Source organism: Tyto alba, unplaced genomic scaffold (genome assembly GCF_018691265.1).
Source record: "Tyto alba isolate M040663 unplaced genomic scaffold, T.alba_DEE_v4.0 Super-Scaffold_6, whole genome shotgun sequence".
Taxonomy (NCBI): domain Eukaryota; kingdom Metazoa; phylum Chordata; class Aves; order Strigiformes; family Tytonidae; genus Tyto; species Tyto alba.
The window spans coordinates 11,366,210-11,390,579 of record NW_024881327.1 but is presented as its reverse complement, the minus strand read 5'-3'; the positions used below and the strand labels follow the sequence as shown (position 1 = coordinate 11,390,579).

At 39.0% G+C, this 24,370-nt stretch overlaps 1 protein-coding gene across 3 annotated transcripts in view; it reads right to left on the bottom strand.

Annotated features, from left to right (window-relative positions):
- CCSER1 (coiled-coil serine rich protein 1) overlaps positions 1 to 24,370 on the bottom strand; it is a 452,482-nt gene that overhangs the window by 396,250 nt on the left and 31,862 nt on the right. The window lies entirely within an intron of this gene.

Genomic DNA, 24,370 nt, shown 5'->3' with positions numbered 1-24,370 from the left:
GCCTGGGCAACACCCCTGCCCTGGCGCAGCTCCTCCGGGCTGAGCACTGAGGAGCACGGCTCAAAGTGCCCGGGGCTCAGGCCCACTCCCACAGCGAGGAGACAGAGCACTGGGCTGAGATATCCAGATGCTCAGACCCTCCGTCCTTGCCTTGACCTTCCCCACCTACTGGACTTGAGACATCACAAGGCCACAAAGGCCTGGTGACACGACAGGGCATTTGGCGACAGCACGGTGGGCGACAGCAGACACCATCACCCTCCCATCGCACAGAGGCCGGCGCTGCTAGTGACTGGCTGAGTTCGGCTCAGGGCGACAGCAAGAGACTGCCTGTGCAGAGGCTGCAGCTCATCGGGGAGCAGCACAATGCTCAGCCCAGGACTCTCTCTGGCCCTCACTCTCTGCATGGCCTCCCTCTTCCCCGTCAGCCTTGACCTTTCCAGCCATCCCACCCAGGCCGCAGGCATGCGGGATGTGCCTCCCCAGGACCCGGAGCAACAGGGCACTGGCACAGAAAGGCAGTGCTCCTACCAACCCTGCCCAGCAAAGCAGCTTCCATCCTCCTCTGCCCAGCTGGGTATAGCCTGGAGGTCCCTGGAGGTGGCCTGTTTGAGCTGCTGCTCAGCAGGGTTCTGCTTGTGTGCTACCTTTGCAAAAAAGCCAAGAGGCGCCTGAGAGAGGCAAGTGAGGGGGGCATCAGGCAGGTGGGATGGTGCCAGGTGGTTGGGAGCAGGACCCCCCCGAGGCCTTGGGCCAGGAACACGTAGGACCAACAGCCCACGTGGAGAAGAAAGACTGGGCAGTCGTCAATGGTCCTCTGCCTCCTCTCCAGCCCTTTGTCCAACCCCAGGAGGTAGAGGTGGGTCTCAACCACTAAGAAGGAAACAAGGACAGGCTGAGTCAGAAAGGGAACAAGACAAAAGCCTGACTGAGGTCATCTTCACACAACCTGCTGCCCGGTGCAGCACAGCCAGGCCTGAGCTGCTGCAGGAGACTCCAAGTCCAACCAACGAGTTCTCAGTCTCCTGAGGCCCCTGCCCTTTTCATTGTGCTCCCTGCTCTGCTGTTTCCAGGAGATGGACCGGACACCCTCAGTTTCTCCAGGGACCTGCTTCCAGGATGATTGCTCCTACAAGAACTATGAGCTGATCTGCCAGATGAAGGAAAATCCTAACTTGATGAAGAGACACCTAAGGCACCTGCACCACTGCTACCTGCAGGAGAACATTCTCCAGAGCCAAGAGGAGAAGAAAATGTGAGAAGACTTGGTAGAGACATATTTCTCCACTTGAATATACATCCACAGCTCCAGCAAGACTTGGGAGGGGGTGAGGGGAAGGACATTGCAGGGGATGCAGCAAGCAATGCTGTCTCTGTGCATTGGGACATCTCCAACAATAAATGTTTTCTATGAAACCAGCTGCAAGCTAAATGTAACATCAAATGAATGGTCAAAGATACAGAGCCAAGTTACTCTGCACAGGGATGTTGCAAAGTACCTCCCAACCAAAGGGAAATCACATTCATGCTAATTGTTCAGGGTTCTCTGAAGAACAAACAGGAAACAAGGAGGACTGCATCATCAGCAGTTAAAGTGCAGTCACAAGTACCAGGGCCCCTCCTACACTGACTGTGAATAACATTATTCCTATAATTAGTCCCACAGGATTATGTGAGGCTGCTCTCACATTGTACGTTAAACACATCCAAATGCCTGCACAGACCAATGCAAAATTTTACTTCTTACTTGTTTCACTGACAAAAAACCTCCTTTATTCCTATCACCCTGTTATGCATTCCCCTTAATTGACAGAGCACACACTCTCATCCTCAGCCAATGTCACAGATATTGTAATCGTGTCTTTGACCATCTTTTAGCCAATTTAAGTATTACTACAAATCAAAGCAGGGATTTGGGAATCCACCACTGTAACAGCTGTGACTTTCCACTGTGAAGAAGGGAAAAATGCCTGACTCAAACACAGGGGCACAGGAACCCAATGAATGAGAGAATGCAGAGAGGTAGGACACAAATCTGAAAGAAGTAGCACTGGGGCTTGAGACCCCCTGGTCGTTGGCCAACAATGAAATGGCCAGAATCTGGTCTGAAATTCCATCATTTTCAATGTGGGGTATGTTTAATGAAGTCAGCACACTCCCTATGAGGTATGTACAGAATGTCCATGAATGGATGATTGGTTATGCACATATACAAGCAAGAAGTCTTTTGGAGGGACTACAAGATGTAAAGACCATTCCTTATACCACCATAATTTCCTGCTGTGATATACATATCTTGTCACACAAAACTCATCAACAAAAATATGCCATAGTGAATATTCCATTTGTAATGTCACCAGAAGAGGAATCGTACACTATTCATAATGGTTAGCAGCTTTGCAGAAAAAACAAACAACAACAACAACAACAAAAACAACAAAAAAAAAAAAAAAAAAAAAAAAAAAAAAAAAACCACAAACCAAAAATAACAACACCAAAACCCAAAAATGTGTGCAACACTTTTTGGTTTTAAGTAGTGATTTTATGATATCAACACCTTTCTGCAACTTGTTTTCCTGACTGAGTTATTGCTGTTAATGTGTAAGTTAATTACATATCAAGATTTTGGGGTTTACCTCAAGTTCAGTTATTTGAATCCTTCATCAATGCCTTCAGTAATTCACTGCAAGCAATGGGCAAGAATGAAGTCTAGAACATCCTTTTTAATATCTATTTTCTTATCATAATCCTAATTTCAGAGCTGAGTATTCTGAGATACAATCATTCCAGCTGGTTTGAGACAGAACATCATTACTAAAGACAGTTACCTCATATAAGAAAGGGGTCGTCTGCTCTTCTGTGCAGGCCATGACCTACAAGCACTCCAGCATCATTTTATATCCAATGGTCAAAAGAGTTAAATTTTGAAATATCACTCCCAAGTACAACTGATACAGCTGTAACAGAAATGTGCGCATGGTCTTTCTAGGCCAATCAGTTTTCCGAGGGTAAAAGTGTTTTGAGCTTTGGGAAGTATTTCATGCTAGTAAAGACAGAAAAGTACTGAAGTATGTGAAAGCAGGTACAGTACACCTTTTCTTAAGTAAACATGGCTTTAAGAGAAGTGGTTTCGTAATTGTAGGAGAGCTGGTTATCTTAAAATCTGAAGCCTAGGAGGTTTACTTCTTCATACAAAGAAAGTGATTTAGTCTTAGAAGAAAAGACATAGAAGAAAAACAGATGTGTTTCAGAGCCATAGTTACCTGACTGTCCTTCAAAAATGAAGAGCACAGAGAAACTCAAGTCAACAGATGCCTTCAGCAGACAGGGAAATTAATGACAGAACAACCCTCTCCCCCTCACTACAACTTCAGCTTCACTAAAGCTGGCCTTCATTAAACTACACTTCTTTCTACTGATGGTCAGTTAAACTTTTGCAGGGCCAGGATTTCATGTTTGCCCAGGATTTCATGTTTGCCTCTAATAGAAAGTCAGCTTACATCAGCAGCGCATTATTTATATATTACTTGCACTTTCAAGTCCTCTAGGGACAGAGAGATTGGACAAGGGGAAAAAAAAAAAGCGCCTTTTGAGAAGTTTAAAAAAAATGATCATTCTGTGAATGCAGGTGTAGGCAAATGCAGAAGAGCAAAGGTATTGAAGAATAAGCCCCTTAATTTTCATGAACCTCATAACTGGAAAACTCCAATGCCAAAATGAGGTCCACATCCCTAGTAGCAGCTACTGGATAGGTCCAGAACATGGACTGTACAGCATGGTGTACACCTTGGAATTAAATCTGACTGGGAAAAGATCTGGAAACTCTGTCAGGAACTAGACCAAAGTGGGAATGACTTCTGGAGGTTACTCTTTCAGCTCCATTAAAAACAGCAAGTGAAAGCCCAACAGGTAAGATGTGTTGAATGCTAAACTTAAGGACTGTCCTCTTAGTGACAATAATACCCATGCCTCACCACCAGAACTATAGTGCATCTCCCAGGAAAGCACACAATATTTAGTGCAACTAATGCAGTCTTACACAGTTTGATCACTCATCCAGATATCATCAAGAAATACCACGGAATAATAGAAGAATTTTTTGCTTGTGTTTTATCTTCAGAAGACACTTTTTGAATATCACAGTAGCCCAATAAGGCAAAATAATCCAATATGCAACAAATAAATATATTAGAAATTTGTCCATATACAAAAAAATCCCATGCTATTTGTTCCCATTTATTGCACTCTTTATAACTTTGTGCATAAAAAAATAAATGAATTTTCAGCCTTGACTCAATTAGATAAGGGATAGAGATCAAACATCTACAGCCTGCAAAACTACTACCAAGGGAAGATCTGGCAATTATTTATTGATTTAAGCAGAATTAAAGAAAAAAAAAAATAAACTGGACTTGTAATGCACTGTAAACAAACTGTAAAAAGAGACTATAACACTTCATAGGGAATAGATCAAGTTTCACACCTGACAAAACTGATAAAAGAGCTTTCATAATTTAAAAATACTGAATAAAAATGAAGTCTCTTGCCTTTTCTTAGAGCTTTGGTACTATCTTAAAGAACTTAAGAATCAAAGTCCCATAAGACTATATATATCTCCAGCAAAGGGCTATGTAAGCAAGTTGTAAGATCATCAGTTTTCTGCTGAAGGAAATATTATACACATTTCTACACATTATACACGTATTAGACATCTTTCCATAGAACTGTAAGGCTGAGTTGGAAAAAGGAAGCTAATCAATACATTCCTCTAGAGGCTATAAAGGCTAACATACTATTCACAACAAACAATACAAGATTCCTCTTAGAAAACATGACTAGACAGAAACAATTTTAACTGACACTTTTAAAATTATATCCTATTACAGCCCTTTCCACTTGCCACAGGAAAGCTAATTCTAGTGGATTTTTAATTCAGGTTATGTTCTTCAGGCTACTCCAAGGCTGAGCTGATCTATCAACACTTGCAGTGGAAAGTCTAGCCTTTTCCCCTGTTCCCATTATCTTGCAGCCCTTTCTGACATAACTTTATACCTACCTTCCACCGCCTCAGCATTCAATAGTATTAGAAAGCAAGCACCTTCCATCAGTCAAGAAAACTGGAATTAACACCCAGTAGCTGGAATTCCCTTTATTAATAAAATATACAGTATTCAAAAGGGTTAAAGAAACTGAGGAGACAATGTCTTTCAGCACTGCCTCCAAGGTGGTACCCTGTCATTTAACAGACACTATGCCCCTGGGCAGCTCCCCATCAACCCTGCAGCTGCGGCTGTCTTTGCAGAAACATTACTCTTCAAGGCACCTGTGGTGGCCCCCTGCATCTCTACGGTGCCTTGTGTGATCTTGAGAAAGTCACCTAGTCATTCAAGCATTAAAATGGATAATTCTTTCAGGGTTACTGAAAAGATTTAATATAACGCCTATATAAGAGCTCTGAAACACAAATAGGCACTATATAAGAGTTCTGAAACACAAATAGGCACAGCAAACAGTGGGGACAAATAGCACCAAAAAGAAAAACTGCTTTACAAACAGAACACAAATTAATTATGAATTATTTTAGTATTATCCCAAACCCTCAAGTGGGAAAGTTCTGTTGCTAATTGTTAGACCATACATCTGCTGTTTGCTGAGAACATATGGTGCAATTGTAACAGGGACTGCTGACTAAGGGAATACAGCATTTGATTCTGATAATAAAGCATATCTGGAGAAGCACTTGCATTGTTCATCACCTTGCACTAACCACATACAAGTTGCTCTACCACTGAGTATCAGGATTTGGGCACATGTCTGTGTGGCCCTGTTTTGAACTCTTCACTCTATATCTGTATTTTTTTCCTTTCTGAATATGTAGCTAGGACCCAAAGTCACTCAACAGACCAAAAAATACAGGAGTAAAGGACATCTCTCCCTGTCGCTGTTAGTTGGCAATAGCAGGCTAACCTCCAGAGAAAATACATACTTTCAGAATTATCTTTGTTTTGATAAAAAAAAAAAAAATATTTTAAAAAGTCTCTGGGTGACAGCATCAGACTTACGATCTGTCCTGAAAGTCTGTACTGAGCTCTAAAACCAAAATATGTCCATCAAAAACCTGCTAATTTGTGTGTGCTAACCAATTTGAAATGTATGAATGATTATAAATGATTTTGTATTTACTTGAATTTCTTATTACTCCAGACCTCTACCACCACCCGTTCTTCAGCATGTAAAACACTCCTGTGTTTATTTGAGCAGATGAATCATCTAATTTGACATAAAAGCGAGTGGACATATTGAACACTATAAATTAGTCCTACTGTGTTTCATCTGCTTTCTACAGATAAAAAGGATATTCAGTATCTTACTGCTCCTTTTACTAAGGTTTCTGTTTTCCTTGCATTCTTGCAATAAATTATAAAAATATACATTTCTCCCTTATTCAGCTTTGACAGATTACCAGTCTGAATTTGCCAAGCACAGGAATTCAGCGTTCCACAATTTGCTGAACGAGGAAGTTATTAGCAGGTCAAAGCTCAAATACTGGCGTGCCTTTTTTAAAGTTATTTTCATTCTTATACAAATACTTCATAGGCATGCAATGCACATGGCACACTCACACACTTGCTCCTGTCTCATTTCAAGAAACAGTATGCAAGGAGATACTTGCAACATTCAGGCCAATAGGTTACATTAACTGTTATGGTCTCATCTTTATCATGACTGCAGCTTTACGAATCTCCTTTTATATGGAGGATCTGAAGAAAGATACAAATAAAAGGCAGACACACCCATAAAGTGGAGAAAGCAACCAACTACTCAGACTTTAAACTTTGCTCAGGAAGATGGCTATTAGAATACAAGGAACAAAATACACATGAATATTAAAAGGAAAATACAAGGAAAGTGGGGGTTAGGAGCAAGGTTACTAAAAACAGAGGTGGAGTCAAACTATTAAAGTATTCCTAAAGATACATAGGAGCTATGGTTGGACAGGCAATTCAGACTGTACTGAAAATGTAACCAAAAGTTACTGAATGTAGTGAAGTATTATAGATAGTGTATTACAGCCCAACACAAAACTTTCACACAAATGAAGCACTGATGGTAGTTTCCACACCAAAGGTACTGGTAAAAATCCAGAAGCTTAACAATAGCTTAAAATCAGCTGCAGAAAGGCTATTACATATATCTGTACTTGCAATACATGTAACTCCGATGCTTTAATCCAGACCAGCTGAAGTTACATGGCAATAGCAAATCAACCAGTGCTAATCCTGCCTCTGTTCAATTTACACATATCATCTGCAATCCCTAAAGGTGCTGTGGAAGAATAAACTGCTGTTTGAAAGAAGACATGGATCTGTGGTTTTAGTCCTCTCTGTTCCTGAAACTCCTGCTCTGACCTTCTTCTCTTCAGGCCAGTCCATGTTGTGGAACATGCCGGGGGTGGCAGCTCCAGGCACACACCTGCACGGCTGTTCCTCATCTGGCCCTGACACCTGAGCATTGCACCAGCAGAACTCTTCTGCACCATGCCCAGGGACCTGCTCCAGAACGACTCCCCAGCTTCACCCTGTAACACCTAGAAGACCTCCAAAAGCTTCACAAGTGAGTAGGCAAAGTGACAGCTACAATCCTTAAACTCTGAAAGACAGAAACAGAAATGGCAGAACTGACCCGGTAGCACAAACCCAGGCCTCCCTCTGCAGTTTCTGAAGCTGACACTAATGTAAGGCAGCACAGTGAGCTTCTGGAAAGGCAGTAAATGCAGAAGGCACTGTAGCAAAGCGAAAGCAATCCCCTGAGACACTGAAATTTCAGGGCGTCATGGACTGTGTCCAGGTAATACCAGTAAAACATAATCTTAGCAGCTCATACTGCTTCTGTGGAAATTAGGAAGATACCAAACCTCAATGCTGTGAACGGGACTGATGAAATAAGTAAGGCAGATCAAGTCAAAGACTTAGACATTATGTGAAATCTATCTTTTTACACAACTAAGACTGTTTAATAGTTTCTAGAGTTGCTGTTGATAGACATAAGCAAAAGGCAATGTTGAATGAGAGAAGGGAAGGCTTGTAAGGCTGACCAGGAATACTAACTTGAGTCATTCCCCCATTTAGGAATGGGCTGTACAGGAACACAATACCTGATAGAAAGCCTTTCCGATGCAAAAACTAGAAGAGAAACTGACAACAATTCTCTGATGCTCTGTTTTGGGCTACATGAACTATTTTGTCTCTTTATTTGTGGGAGGTAGAAATAGTTGAGATACATAAAACCACACAGACAAGCTCCTATTTTGATAACCTCTCTTTAAATTGCATGGGAAAAGCCAAATGGAAAGGGTAACCCACTAAGATATAATTATTCATTTGGTCAATAACATGTCAAGCCAGCCCCTACTTCTGAGAATATATACAACCCTGCAATGAGGGAGGAAGAAATACTTATTGTGTCAACAAACATCTGAGCAGAACAGGCCAGGTGGAGTGATGGCACAGAAGTGCCCAGAGCTACACCGCTCCCGTGAGAGGATGACCACAGCTATGCCACACGAAGATAAATCAGACATCTGAAATGACATCAACCTGACAGGATTCAGCAACAAGGGTCCTGTGAAACTTCATCTGTAAACACAGTCCACAATTCACAATCAAACACACAGGAGGCACAACAGGACATAGAATAACAGAGTGCACAACTCATACCACTTTATACAAGGGAGGGCAAATCACACCCAATTATACCTTGCTTGCCCAACTATCTCCATCATTTAAGGTTTATGTATCACTTCCACTTCAAAATTGGCTTAAGCTTTGTTTTGTGCCCACACTTTACAAGTTCAGGAACACTGAACTATCTGAAACACAAATGCTAATAATCCAATAGTTTGGATCTTTCTATTACAGAGAAGACAGCAAAATACACCATCTTTTGACCCAAACCCAGCACTTACTAGCGTAATAGTAGCTATGACTGCGAGCATATTCAGGATCAAGTCAAAGACCTTGGGAACTAAAAGCAGATTTCTTTAGAGCAAATTCTTTGGCTGCAGTTTGGTCTGGTAAGCCATGCAGAAATTCAGTTCTTCCACTGATGGAATCTAAAACACATGCTGATGGCTGCACTCGCTAGAGGTAACTCCCTCACTCTGCCTCATGCAGATTCTAAAAATAAAAAACTCAATAGCCAAAAAGCTACTTGCTTGTACTAAATATTCTAAACACGACTTCAACCAACATTAGTGTTTGGATATATAGGGAAGCAAATGCAAAAGAGACAGTAAATGAATCCAAGGTAACAAGGTTTTATCTAGACTAGAGATGAGCATCACATTTAGCAGCAAGTCCTCTGGAAAGTCTGTACTGGTGCAAAAGCCAGAGAACAGACTCTACATGCACAATTTGCTTCAAAGAAATTACACTGCCAGTCACTGAGTGCTGAAAATAAGAATCACCATCTCTTTAGAACCAAGATCCAAGCACAGCAGAGAGAAATGGGAATAAAATCCATGCCAAGAAAGATTAAAAGCCCTGTTCCAAACTAGAAGCATGGAAAGCAGAAAAAAAAAAAAATTAGGCTAAAGGTGGCAAGAGGGGTTGAGGAGAAGAGATAATGGCAAGAACATAACCTTATCACCTAGACATTAATAATTTTTTGCTATTTTTCTTCTAGCTTTATTTCAGACATCTCTATCATAGATCAGCAAAATAAAATGAGCAACTCAGAACAGAATGCAAGGAAAAATAATCTGGAATTTGAATACATTAAGCTTGAAAAGTAAGACGTGATAGCCAAACTGGTTTCATAAATTAAGAAACTTCCCAGCCTCACGGATCATCATCGACATCTCAAAATGAACGTTTTAAAATAACCGACATATTTTAGCTAGAAGTACTGAAAAAAATTGAAAGAGATGTATTCTTGCATTATTCTTCATGTGATCCAGCATGAAAGGACAAAAATTTTTCTCCCACCACATTACCACAATGGCTTGTCTGCTGATTAAGTGACAAAAGTAGTGGGTTTCTGCAACATCTTTGGTGCTAGTTTTATCAGCAAGCTTTAAATAGCACTCATCACACTACCACAACCATCAGTACTTGACAAGCATAGAAACAGTAAGAAAACTCTACAGCAGTTGTCTGCAAGTGATTGTAGGGCACAGCGCAGCTTTTACTTCCATGTCTCTATCTGAACTGTAATTTTGGTGATATCAGTATCAAAGCACTAGAAATGACTGACTGATATCAAATTGAACTGTGCAGGCACACACACTCCCTAGCACCTAAAAATCAATACTGTTATTTAGGTAAGCAACAATGAACTGCATACAGTGCTCTTAGGCTAGACTCCAGGGGTAAACACACTTTTCCCAGTGGCTTTTGTAATAGCATAAAAACGGTTGCAAGTCAAAGGTAGCTTATGGATACTTCAGAGGTGGTTCTTTGGAGGGTTTCCCAACAACTTGATCTGAAAAAGCAGTTGTCTAGGAGAACACAAGCTTATGGCTTCAGGCCTTAAAATTTTATTAAGCATTTTCCAGCTATTTTTCCCCTCAAATTAACGCTAGCAGGAGAGGACGCCCAATAGCATCAAAACCAGATACTGGCATTTGCCTTAATTTAGAACACAGAAGAAAAGAGACTTTGCACATTTAGACATTACACCCATCCATCGGCAAAAACAGCTTGTTCCTTCCATCTCTATGAAAGCCACAGAAATTGAACTATGTTTCAGTTAGTACTTAACTGCTTACTTTCAGGAAAAAAAAAATACAATTTTGCTCATTTTATACAAATGAAGTAATGCTAATTAAAACCCTATAATTAATAAATAACAAATAAAACTGATTTTTTTAATAATGGTGAAGACTTCTTTAATTTTCCTGACACTACGTCACTTGAAAAATAAAACTGAAGTTAATTTTTATATATGACTATTTACCTAAAGTATTCTCATAATGTCATGGACCAATGCTTGAAGCACAGTATATGTCTTGATAGCACTGAAGTGATCAATATGATTGGCTGAACAGCCGTCAGAAAAGCTGTTATTTTTAAGATTAGCTCCCTGAAGACACATAAACACTATCATGACTGTTATCTCATACGCCCCATTTACCACATAAAATGACTCTAAAAAGGTATTTTTTCAACACATATTGAAAGTATGTTTTGAAAATAATAGGCAAACACAGAAGACGTTGTTTTTTAGCAGCAACCCCTTCTATCTTTTTCCTACTCCAAAAGTCTTGTTGCAGATGACACTGACAGTTAAAGCTCAATTATCACAATTCTTATATGGATCCACGCTAAGATGTCTGGGCTAGCATTATCAGGTATTGTGCTGGCAATGTGTCCATAACCCAGAAAAACAGTCCAAATATCAGTTGCTCCTGGAGATTGAAAAGAACTGTGGTCTACCTGCAGTAACTAATACAACCCAGTGCTCACTTCTGGATGGCAGTTTACCTGGGAAAGGATTTGTTCCCCACTTGAACTTTCAGCACCAGACATGCAATGCCAGTTCAAGGCCCTTGCTCTCACCAAGTCCAACTTCATTAACTATTTTCCAACTTGTTTACTTTAGAATATAGAAAAATCTTTAGCTTGTGACACAGCAGAATGGAAAATGGACACACCTTGAAAAACTGGGTCACTGGTATATCAGTCTTCCACACTGTGTGGGCAAGTATTGCTATGAAGACTTTGCCACTATAAAATATGTGTAACAAATATCAATGCTTCAAAGTGAAGTTTGCTTTAAGGATCTTTTTTACAAAAAAGAAAAATTACCATTTTTCTTTTTAACACTGCTAGTTCTTCATCAATTGCCTAGAATAACACTGGCTTTTATCTAGTCTAAGAAGCAGAAAACTTTCAGAGATAACTGCAAATGTGTTAAGACATACTTTCAGCAGCAGGCCATGCAGCCATAAAGATAGGAAATCGCTGTTTCATACATTAGCCAATGTGCTCACTGAAAACAGCAGATGCAAGTCACCCTTGAATGGCATTACACCACATTTCCACTCAGAAGGGGATTTTTGTGAGCCGGGGTTCGACAGCTGACACAGCAGCTCAACAAACTTGGGTGCTACCTTATTATTACAGGTTCTATTAGAATCACTGTAATTACAGAACTGTCATCACTTCCATTATGAATTCTTTTCCAGGGGTTAATAATTGAGCTGTAAAATCTGCTTCAGGATGGGATTTTGCATCTGGGTGTGAAAGCTTTTTTCAGTGCAAGAAAAAAAACAGGTCTGGGTTTTCCCTCTTTTCTCTGAACATGGACAATTGTGATGCTTAAAAACATCTGAAAGCATTCTGAAATACAGTGCCTATGCCTATAATAATAACAGAGCAGCACTTTCAGAGTTTTTTAAAAAAATGATCCAATATGAACGTCTTATTGTGGTTCCGTGGACATAAAATGGACAAGAGATTTATGAGATGTGGAGTCAGTTCCTGCCAGCAGACTCTCTTGTGACTTTAGGCAGGTAACAATGTCCCTGTGCTTCACCTTCCTCGTCTCTGAAAGGAGGATAATTGGCCTAATGATCTGCACATAAAATGCACTCACCGAAACCTAGGGAATACGCTGTGTAACTAGCACATCCTTTTCAATATGATATGCAACTGTTGACCCTTGCACATCTGCAGACTCTATATGCTTCACATGCACATAGATGTTGTGCGTATGACAAGTCAGGCCATCTACATAAATTCAGTGTCAGCTACATAAATATACCTGTCCCATATAATAAATGAGGGGGCTAATATCAGAGTTTAAAGATCCTGATTACACCTGAACATTGAAGGCTTAATCATGGGAGTCTAGAGAGTTTAACACACATATTACAATAGCCTAACCATTTATTACTACTCAGATAACTCTACCAGGAAATCTTTCTAAGCTGTTGAATCAAACGTAAAAAAATGTGAATGAGATTTCTGTTTAAGATTTTTCAAAGTTACCACTGTTGGTACTGTCTTTTGCCACCTCCCTATGTATATCTGATCACAAATCCGTATTACAAAAATTGATCTTTTTAAATTCTAGAGAACTGGTTTGCCTCTCAAAAGCAGCATCTCCCATATGTGAAAGGTAAACCAACAACAGAACTGCTCTTGGAAGTAGCACAATTAGAAAAATTGCCCTACTTTCGAAACTGAACAAATTAACTCTTCCAGGCAGCATTCGTAAGTATACTTCTTCCCTGAGGGTTTTTAAACAGAAGGACTCACATCAAGAGACCTGAAGCCTGATGCTGCAGTCATGCCATCAACAGAATCTCAGGACAGTTCCTGAATGGAGATACTGCAGTTATCAGTCTCTTCAACACTGTATTTTCTCTGCTTGACTTGATTTACAGTCGTTGAGGACAGTGGTATCACTATCCATGGCATAATACTGACCAGAACAAAGAACCACTATAGCTGTCCAGGGACAATGAGCTTTGGGCTTTAATCCTCTAACACTACATTCACAATCACTTAATACTTGCAGTTCTTCTTCTCTAAGAGTATAATAGTACACTTCTTAGTAAAAAAAAAAAAAAAAAAGCTCCAAAAGTACTTCAGGCACAAGCTAAATGACAGCAGAAATAAGTGAAATAGTTTAAATTAATAATTCATTGTACCAATACCACTTACAATATACATACATCCTCACTTCATATAAAAATAACATTTGCCTTTAACTATGGCTTCAGGAAATGTGTAAAAAAATTGCCTTTCAATCACTACTAGAATTACATTATTCCTTCAAATAAACCCAAACAAGAAAAAAAAAATGTAAAATTTCCTTGTTTCACATCAGAGAAGTGGTAAAGATAAAACACACACTTAAGTACTCCTTCCTACCACATAAGCTGATCTTAATATCCAAATTCCTGGCACTCCTCAGAAGTCTGGAACCACAAGAGGTAGACAGGGGAATCTCCAGGTGGTGTGACAGTTCAGGATGCTTTAATACGTAAGACACCCCTGTTTTCCTTTACATTTCTACTTTCTCATAACAGAGAACAACTATGAAAAAGAAAAAAAATCTCACCTAAGCCATTGTTTAAGTATTTTACTGACTAGAGATCAACTTGAAACTAATTCTGCAACAGAGTCCAGTTTTAGAAGACCATGTTAATCTGATAATAAAGTGACCACATCTATCTTTCCTGGAAAAGCTGAAGATTCTCCTGCTGTTATCTTTATATTCAAATGCCAAGTATTTTAATAAAGTCTTGTTGATGTTAATATACTACTCCATCACTACATGATGAAGAATCCTGCACTTAGTAGACTGAGGGAACTATAGTGCAGAACATGGGAGGCCATTACACCTTGTTTGAGCTTCTTTAGCACTTTCTCCAACTACTGAATTAAAATGGGAAATTCAGCTTCCAGAGGTCTTGTCCACAAGAAGCCAGTGTCACCACACTGTCTCTCTACTTGCTCTAATGCAGTTAGCTTACTGAGTTTACTAAATACTAGATTTCATATTATAGTAAAACAAGATGACCCCACAATTTACAGAACAAACCAAGGCCTCATGCTTTACAAGTGAATTCAGATTCAGCTGACATACAGAATGAAATTTGCAAGCAATAAAAAACATCCAATAATGACTATTACCAAAAAAATTAAAAAAAAAAAAAACAACCACACCACAATTAAAACTGCACAAGGCCAGAGAAATACATTTTATTACTATTTTAAACACTGTTTCAAGAGGAGATAAAAAAAAAAAAAAAAAACACAACAAAAAGAAACACACAAAAAACACAACAAGCAATCAACCACCCTACAACACTGAAACCTCTAAGTGCTACTTTACAAACTACCTTGTGAAAACCACTGTCCATTCAAAGACTTCTCAGAACTTTTTCATCCAGATATCCTGGGTGGTTTGTAGGTGTTATCTGAGTCACACACCCAACTTACAGATAATGACATTACAAAAGGATAAATTGAGACAAAGGATACAAGGTTCTCACTGATGAACATCAAACATTGAAACAGTGTCATAGTTTAAAGCAGTTTCCCACTTTGGAATTTGGGGGAAGATTTCACAAACTTCAGAGTTTTTAGAATCTGATTCATTCATTGTTAAAAATAAGAGTAAAACTTCAACAACAGTGTGTACGGGTTTATGTCTGGATCTCCTAAGTTAAATTTACTTCTTGCACAGCAAAGTACAAGAAGAGCTCAATTTTCAGAACTTACTTTCTTCTGAAAACAAGGAAAAAGCTTGCTGAATCTTATTCTGGGAGTGCAAAATTCAGACAGCTCATTTAGTCCATTACAAACCTCACCACCAAATTACAACTGTAGTTTGAATGAAGGAATGGGTCAATACGTACTGCTTGGCCTCTTCCATAAGCAAGCAAAAGGTCTATCTCCCCAAAATCAATGTTTATAAAGCAAATTCATACTGGCAAAGAAAATTAATACACTGTGTATTTAACCGGGTGAAAAATTACTATATCTTTATCTTTTACCTGAAAGAAAATAAATAAATTATTTGCAGAATGAGATGTCTGTAATTGGCATTAGTTAACTGCTAAATTTTCTACGCTGCTTCACTCTCTCTTAGTAATATATAGATGTGTATACTGAATACTTCTAGAAGTGGAAATTACTCAACTGTTCTAAAGAAGTCAATTTCCTAAAGCGAAACCTTATTCTACTTCAAATAAGAAAAAGAGCAAACCACCTCAAAGTTTTACTGTAAACACTGTCATATGATACTCATTTAAGTTGCAGAATCTTGTAAAATGATGAAACAACTTTTGAACTACACAGCCTTACCTGTATTTCTCTTAAGCAAGTTACCTGTCATAAGATTTACTACAGAATTTACCAGAACAGGAGAGTATATGGAGAAATAGTTGGAATCTCAAAAAAAAAAAAAAAAAAAAAAATGGAAAAAACATTCTTGGAAGCCGAATTTTAAATTTAAACATATTTTTTTAAAAAATATAAATAAATGAAGCATCAGGGTATGGAAAATTATGCTGCTGCATTTCTGGTCCACACAAATTGATGCACACAATTATTTAGGAGTTTTTAAAAATGAAAAACAGAGTTTCTTGAAAAAGTTCCACCAACTATGGTCTGTTTATGGCCACCTGAAGGCAAACAGGCTAAGAACTGCTCACCCGGGTTTCCAATCCAGCCATTCAAAGGTGGTGCTAGGTAGGTTTGTAGAAATTAAAGACTAAGCATCAGAAGCACAGTCATCAACCACAAGACCACAAGCAAAAACAGCAAAGGTATCAGGAAAGGTTACAGCTAAAAATCCTACAATAACCCTGAGGAAAAGAGGATTGAGGAAAAAAAGAGGAAATAAGATGATGATAAGGGAAAATAAGTTTTGTGGACGAAAGTGAACTTACAGAGAGTAGAGTGAGGAATATTTGATGAGATGGACTACAGCATTTGAAAGAGAAAAAACCTTGCTTCTAGCTGAGAAGTGCAAAGGCAGAATTTGCTTTTTCTCACTATATTTTTGGAAGCTCAGCTATCTCCAATCCACCTCCTTTCAGCTGCCTGTGCACAGATCCCAGCACTTACATGGAGCTCACACAAATTTAACTGAACAATGCACTTTTACATCTGTTCAGATTAGACCAAAGAAAGAAAGCCTGATTCACTTCTAAAATCCACAGCAATCTGATCAATTTTAGGGTTATAGAAAGCATTATTAAAACAGTGTCACCTGACTCTGCAGTTCCATATCATCCACCTCCTCCTTGTTCACCTGCCACATCCGCCTTCTCCTCCATCCCCAGCCCACATCCTCACAACCCATTAATTAGTCTTTCATTCCTATACCCTCAAATTCCATACTTTAAGTGGTCTTCTGAACACAATTTTTCTACCAGCGACTGCTTTGCTGTGTAGGCTGTAAGTCTTTGAAGTAAAAACAGATCAAGTAAGATCCTTTTTTAAAAACTTGCCCACTGCCTAGCAGGGAAAACAGCAAGCACTGCTCATCTCACAGACCTTCCGCGTTCAACACCTGCAAGAGTTCACCCATGCTCTGTGGTGAGCTTCCTACACCTCCCCCTCTTGCTTGTCAAGCAGCATCTTCCCTGGTGAATATAGTTATCCTCCACGTGTAACTAATCCAGTAACAGAAGGCGGCAGGGAGGCAAACAGCTCTCAGGGCAGGGTGAAGCACAAGCTGGCCCTTGGCGAGGTTACAACAATCTTCCATGAAGAGCCTGATCCGACTGCCGGGGACAGGGAAGGCCCAGGCTGTGGTTTCCCTCCCTGTGTGATTCCTGGCAGAGGCATGAACCAAGGACTGATTCCCAGGCAGTGCCTCGCTGACAGGGTGCGAAGGTCTTGGGGACTCTCCCCAGCAGCCTCTCCTATCGAAGCAATTCTAATTTGTACAAAATACATACATATGCACTCAGCAAGAGAAAAGAAAGAGAAAGCTGTCCCACTGAAGTGAGCAATCCCAGAGCCACCTACCTCACAAAAGTCATTCAGGACACCTGAGGGAGAACATAAGTATCAGTAGTCCTATCCTTTCCTACAAACTGCAGGGAAACTTAAATCTTCTCTTTTTATTGAAAAATGTCCAACAATCAGAATAAAACAAACTAATTGTGTGTCTTAACAAAACAGCTTTTACACTAAATTAGTTTATTTCAGTCTGTCATATATTGAAACAATAATCCTTGTTGGCTAGCCTTTTTTTTTTTTTAATTTGTTTTATAGTTCATCCTCCAATCTAAACACCAATTAAATTTCAGACCTCAGATTTTCTGTTGTAGTAGCTTAGTAAAACTCCTACAGCTTTCAAGGATTAAGACTGCTAGAAGCCAAAGATCAACTATTGCTTGAAAAACCCACCTGTGTAACTGCGTATTAGACTTTGGGGTTTTTTTGGCTCTGACTTAGGTATTTTTGGAAGAAGCACATTCTACAATGAAAAGAGTTAGAGAGACATATATGATGCATTAAAAAGTGTAAGTGACATTGATGCACCAAACAGTAACAGAAACAATTCCACCTCATTCTTAAAACCTACCAATCCTCTTACCCAACCTTTCAAATACACAATGCTCGTTATATGAACATCAGCACTGTCCAGATTTGTAAAAATACACATATTACGTTCTAAACGCATATACTAAACACACTCCTATTAAACTCAAAACATCATCGCTATCACACAGGCTGCAATAAAGCACCTTTTTTACTGCAAAATTCTTAAATTAAGTGGAAAGGGTTGTGTGACATTTTTACATGCAATTATAGTTTTTTAACAGGCTCTGATATACCAAATGATAGGTGTTTATCTAACAAAAAAATTAAGTTAGACCCATAAGTACATAGAATGATACTTAGATTAGCAAAACTGGTGTGCTGTACACATATTAAAGAAACAGAAAACAAGCCTTGTTCTTTTCCACTTTTCAGCACAAAGTATCACTGTACACATATCCGTAAATTGGTTCTAATGAATTATGGCATTAAGGTGAGTTAAGTCAAAAGAGCCTGGTGCCAGGAGAGTTTCAATATATGTACGTATAAATTAACTTTCCTACCATTTCTAAATAAATCTGATATTGAAATACACTTTTATATTAATCCAGAAGACCTTGCACTGTCAGCTACTGAAATCATGAACTGGACTGAGAGATCAGAACTGTTATATCATTTCATAAGTCTTCAAATTCATTGTGATGCGTCTATACTCTCACTACAAGGTTCCTAATGAAAATAAACACGTGAAGACCTGTCTGTGAGGCAGTGTGGACCTCACATGCATCAGCTATGTTGTCCATTCAAAATGAAGTTACTCATATTAACTAACACATGAACACAAATAGAAATCTACTCCAGAGAGCTTCCACTTCTGGCTAAAGTGTAATTATTTTGATATCTGGTCACTGGCACTGGAACACAGACATCTCCCAATTCAGAAATTACTGTATTTCCACAGATGGAAACTGCGTTTAATCTTTACTTGGAGATTTTGTTTCCTGAACTTATGTGGCAGCTGCAGCTTTGAGTTGCAATAAGACTGCATGTAACAGGAGCATAAATCACCTCCTTCCTAGATATATTCACAAAAGCTGGAAACAAAGATTTTTCACACATCAATGAGCAGGAAATCCATATTGTTAAGTGTATCACTTTAACCATTAGTGAAGGAGTTACTTTAGCATTCACTTTAACGATTAACTCAAGAATCATTCTTGTGCTAAAAACATGACACTAAGAGTTTTGCCTGTCCATTTGTGGGATCTTTCACATATTTTCCAAAAACTGTTTTTCCCCATACCTTGTACTGTTCATGAATCCAGAAAAAATGGTTTATGAGTCTTCATTTGGAATCTGTAATAAGGTTCAAACAAGAGACTCTGACTCTCATTTATGAATTAACATTTATCATAGCAAATCATAATGCAGCTGTGTTTCAGAGAAAAAGCATTTCCATGGATGAGATGGAAGGTAACAATTTCAATGTAAAAAAACCCTCATAAAGCATCACCATCAAGTTCAATGTACGGTTTGAGAATGCAATTAGAGCGATCTCAACACACAATAGGTCTGAACTATTGAACTGTAATTAGCAAAACCCTTTTCAAATGTGCTGTATGGACAGAAAAAGATACAGAATGCATACCAGGTTTAGAAATGGACAGTGTAGCTGTGCTTGGTAAAGTACTAAATTAACTGGAAAAAACACATGAGCTAGCTCAAGGGCTTGTTTACTAAGTGTTAAATACATTTTACACAACTTCACTGGGTTAGTGAAACAGAGCCCTCAAACAAAGCAATGGGAATTCTACCTGTCAGAAATGCACTGGCCACACAGAACAACACTTATGTGCTTGGCAGTGCCCTAAAACACAAAAGCACAGGTCAGACAAGCCCTGAGGTCTTAAAGGAAATTCCCATGAAATTCCCATGGAGCCTCACATTCCTCTGCTGTAATCTTTCACACAACGCCAGCCGAGGGAGGGGGTTTAAAAACCAGCACTTTGGAGCACAGCCCAGCCTGGAATTGCAGATGGAGTCAGAACAACATCTAGAGCAGGGGGTACAGCCTGCATCCTAAGCAAGTAAAGCCACTTAGCTGGTGCACCAGCTGGATATTCCTCCTGGCTGTCACACTGCTGTCCAGGCATGCTGCTTTCCATTAAGAAAGCTTATCAGTCATAAATGTGTGTGCCTCGATAATATTCAAAAAGTAAATGAAGAGTGATTGCAGGCCATATCTAATAGTATGAATCTGTTCCTTGTTGTCAGTATTACAAGAAATAAGTTAATCGTTTTTCTTACTTTTTTCTCCTTCTTAAATATTTCATTTTTAACAATAGAAACAAAACACAATATTTATTTTCCTTTTTGTTTGCTGTCAGGCCTGCCAAATCCCCCAGCGAGCAGTTGCGAGGCACTTCAACCCATCCTGCCACCGCAAATGGGCTCCGGTCTCCTCTCCCACCTAGCTGGGCCTCCCTGCCTCCTCATCCTTCCTGCTGGCATAGGTGCTATTAGGACACAGAATAAATCAAATCAGAGGACTTAACTAGTTGAAAACTAACCAGACAGAAACAAAGTGAGTTCCCCACAGGCTTAGTTATGATGCAGTTATGGTGGGGAACAGCCACACAATGCTAATGCCTGGGACAAAGACAACGCAGGATCATCCCTCTGGAGGCACAGTGGACATCTGGGGAATTTAAGTAATTCTGACCATGGCTGCAACATGTAATAATGCCCAACAGTTAAAAATAAAGTGGCAGTACACCATCTTGTTATAATTTTGCTCAGTTTAGTTTTAAAGCATGACTCAAATGGCTTGTTCATCCTCACCCTCTAGAGAATGACTTAAGTAAGGCTTTGTCAAAAGCACTAAAGATCAATATTCTTTGCTGCGAATTTACTATCCTTATGAAAATAATTGCTGTCCATCTTTACACACGGTGTCAAGGAAAGGTTTTGTAACAAAACGAGTAATACTAGTATTAGAAATAATCAGTGTACACTATAACTGAAAACCTGCTCGTTACTTCTCCAACTGTAAGCCTAAAAAAAAAAAATCTCATTCACCTACTCAGCCCCAGAGAATGCCCAAAGATATGCAAAACTATATGCTAATATATGGATATATCACATTCTATCCAGGAAACACCTGTGTACACGTAAGGGAACTCTAACATTTCCGCAGAGTTTCACACAAATTATTCCTTCCTTCCTTTCAGAGCAAATGGCTAAAATTTGTTCTCTTGCAAGATGAATAAAGTATAGCATTTTAGCCTTTATACCTTTCCAAATTTTTGCAGGAAGCTTTCACATTGCTCCCACCATCTCTTTCACGTAACCACAAGGCTACACAAAGATCTTTCTCTCCTTCACATGTATTCTGCAGCAGAGAGATTTTTGCAATCTAATCTGTGCTGTTTTGCAAACAGAACTTCTCCACACACAGGACAGCTGCCTTGTCACCAGATAATTGCATGCCAAAAACAGTAACTGTGCAGCCAGCACTAGCCAAACCTAGGATACACAGATCCTTGCACTCATCAAGCATCATAATTTGAGAGGCTGTCAAATCGTATCCTACATTTACCTTACACCCTTCAATAGCACTGCAAGTAGTTCCAAGAGAGGGGAAGATTTAATAAATTTTCACATCATTTCCCATTTGGACTAGTATCTGCTCACGCCATCTCAAGAGAAGTATTTATCCTCTTAAAGACAGTGTTAAAAACCAATGTATGAGGCTTTGTGATACACAAAAGCCTTCCACACTTTAGGGATGAACACGTGAGAAATCTGCATCTTCCAAGTCTGGTTTTATGACTCACTTTTTGTGCTTCCTCCACAGGAAGGGACTAAAGAACTGCCCAAAGCAGTTCTGCTCCCAGGATTTGAAAGAAATAAGTATATATTGTTTAATGCTTGGATATCATTTCATAGAAAAAGTCTATTTCTGGAAAGCAATTTAGAAAAATTAATTCCTCTATCACCTCTAATTTTAACATTCATTTTTACATCTTGAAACAGTAATTTCCATTAGTCAGAATGCATAAAGAAACTGGTTTATTACATGATACCTGGTAGTTTTCTAAAACAATCACCTTTGTGCTCCAGGGAAATCAGTTCTCTAGAGAAAAACTGACACCACAAAGAAAAACAGCATTCGTTATATATATTCTAAAAAAAAAAAAAAAAAAAAAAAACAAAAAAAAAAAAACCTAACAAAACCAAAACACACACAGAGAAAAAATAAACTCCACTTTTTTCACCTGTTTTCTTCCCTCCTTCCCCATCTTCCACTGCATTTTGATAACAGATGCATCTGATGAATTATGGGCTGGCTCTGGGTCTAAAGCACAAATTAAGGCTATTTTCTTAAGAAAGTCACAGGATGAAAAACAAAACAAAACAAAACAAAAACAAACAAACAACAACAAAAAAATAAATTAAAAAACAAACAAACAAAAAAAAAAAAAAAAAAAAAAAAAAACAACATGCTCTTGCCAAAGCTTCAGCTCCCCTTGGTCCATGCTGAGGGTGGCAGGAAGATGGCACGAGAAAGACCTGTTTCAAACAGAGATGTCTAGAAGCTTTTATCACATTACTGTTGGAAGTATAGCAAAAAGGATCCAAAATTGCAGGAAAATATCCTGAGGATACATCTTTCTCTTCCTGTTCTACCAGTACAGCTATTCCTTACACTTTTACTGAATCTTTAAGGATAAGCAGTATACACATGGTTCTACTTACTGTTTTGAATACTTATTTGCAGAATATTTTCAATAAATCGGAACAACAGGACTAAACCAAGGCCAATTCCAAGCCCCACAACCACCTCTTAAATGCTTTGCCTTTCTTTTTTTTGCCATGTTTTTCGCCTTTTTTTTTTCTTTTTGTCTTTTTTTTATTCTTGATTTATGCTTTTGGGGCTTCTGCTACAATTGATTGAAATAAAAAAAAAAAAGCTATGTAAATTCTACCACATTCTTTCCTTTCTTACAAATACTCCAATATTCAAAGGTATTTTGTTGACAATTAGTGGAATATGAAGTAACAACACAGGACTCCCAAACATCATCGTTTAATACACATTCGAAAAAGGTCCCTGAGGCAAGATGCTTCTGTTTAATAGGTATTAAGAGCAGATGCCAACAGAGATGTTGAACAGAAAAAGCTTACCTCCATGCCAAGAAACAAACTAGGAGCATCAGCTCATTTTCTACACATCACTGAAAAGCTGACAGGTGGTGCCAACTACAGGTTGCTGTTCATGAGATTTTAAAGAAATAAATATACCCAAATCCAATAGTAGTGTGCAAATAGCTGTCTGAACCAAACACTGACTGAGGTTCTGGAAGCACTGTGGCTTATCATCAGCTTGCTGGATCCTATATCCTCTGACCTAGCCTCTGCTCACACACAGTAGCACCCATGCTAGGGTTGCATTAAAAGATAAGATTCTTATAAGTATTTCTTTTGGCATGTTCAATCCTGTTTACAAGTTACTTTTTATAGATCTTATTAAGAAGACAGAAGTTTATTACATTTGAAGCCATTTTCCTTTGAACACAGAATGCAGGAAGACACCAGTTGTCAGCATATTGAAATACCTTTGAAAATATGCATCAATTAAAATGAGCGGTTTAAACAGTAGATGAACAATACACCACCTCCAAAACTCCCTCTTTCTATAGAAAAGCTCTATCTACTCTGACAGTGCCTTTAACATTCACCTTCTTTCTGAAGGAGGGTTAGTCGTCCCATGACTAAAATGCCTCTTATGAAGACATTTTCTGCAAAGTTGGAATTTGAGAGTCAGTTTAACCCTACCAAAGCATTACAGGGAATTGGAGGATCTTGCTTTCAAACACATGCCTTTCAATTGTATCAAGACATGTCAGTGAAATAAAAATATTATAGCGATGCTTGAGGAGCCTGGTGCTTCCACCAAGCAGCTATCAAATTTGTATCATTAGCTACACATGATCAGCTCCCACAGCTCGGTGTATTGTACCAAACAGAACTGACATCACTTGATGCAAATGCTTCTTGAGGGGTAAAGAATCCTGCAAAGGAACGGGTGTGGAGTTACAGGGCAATGAACTGAATATTTAACACAAGCTGGGCTTTGCAGGGGGAACGTTTTAACAGCCACCGTGCAACTATCGCTCTCCTCTGTAAGCCAGTACCCTAGTTTTCTCTTGCCTCGTTGTTGAAACACAATGCAGCTAACCAGCAAGAACTGCAGCTGATTTTTGTTCATTCTGCACCATTTCACCAATACATCTCTATGTTCAGATTGCATTTTAAATATGTATTTGATACAGCATATACATCTTTGTGATTGA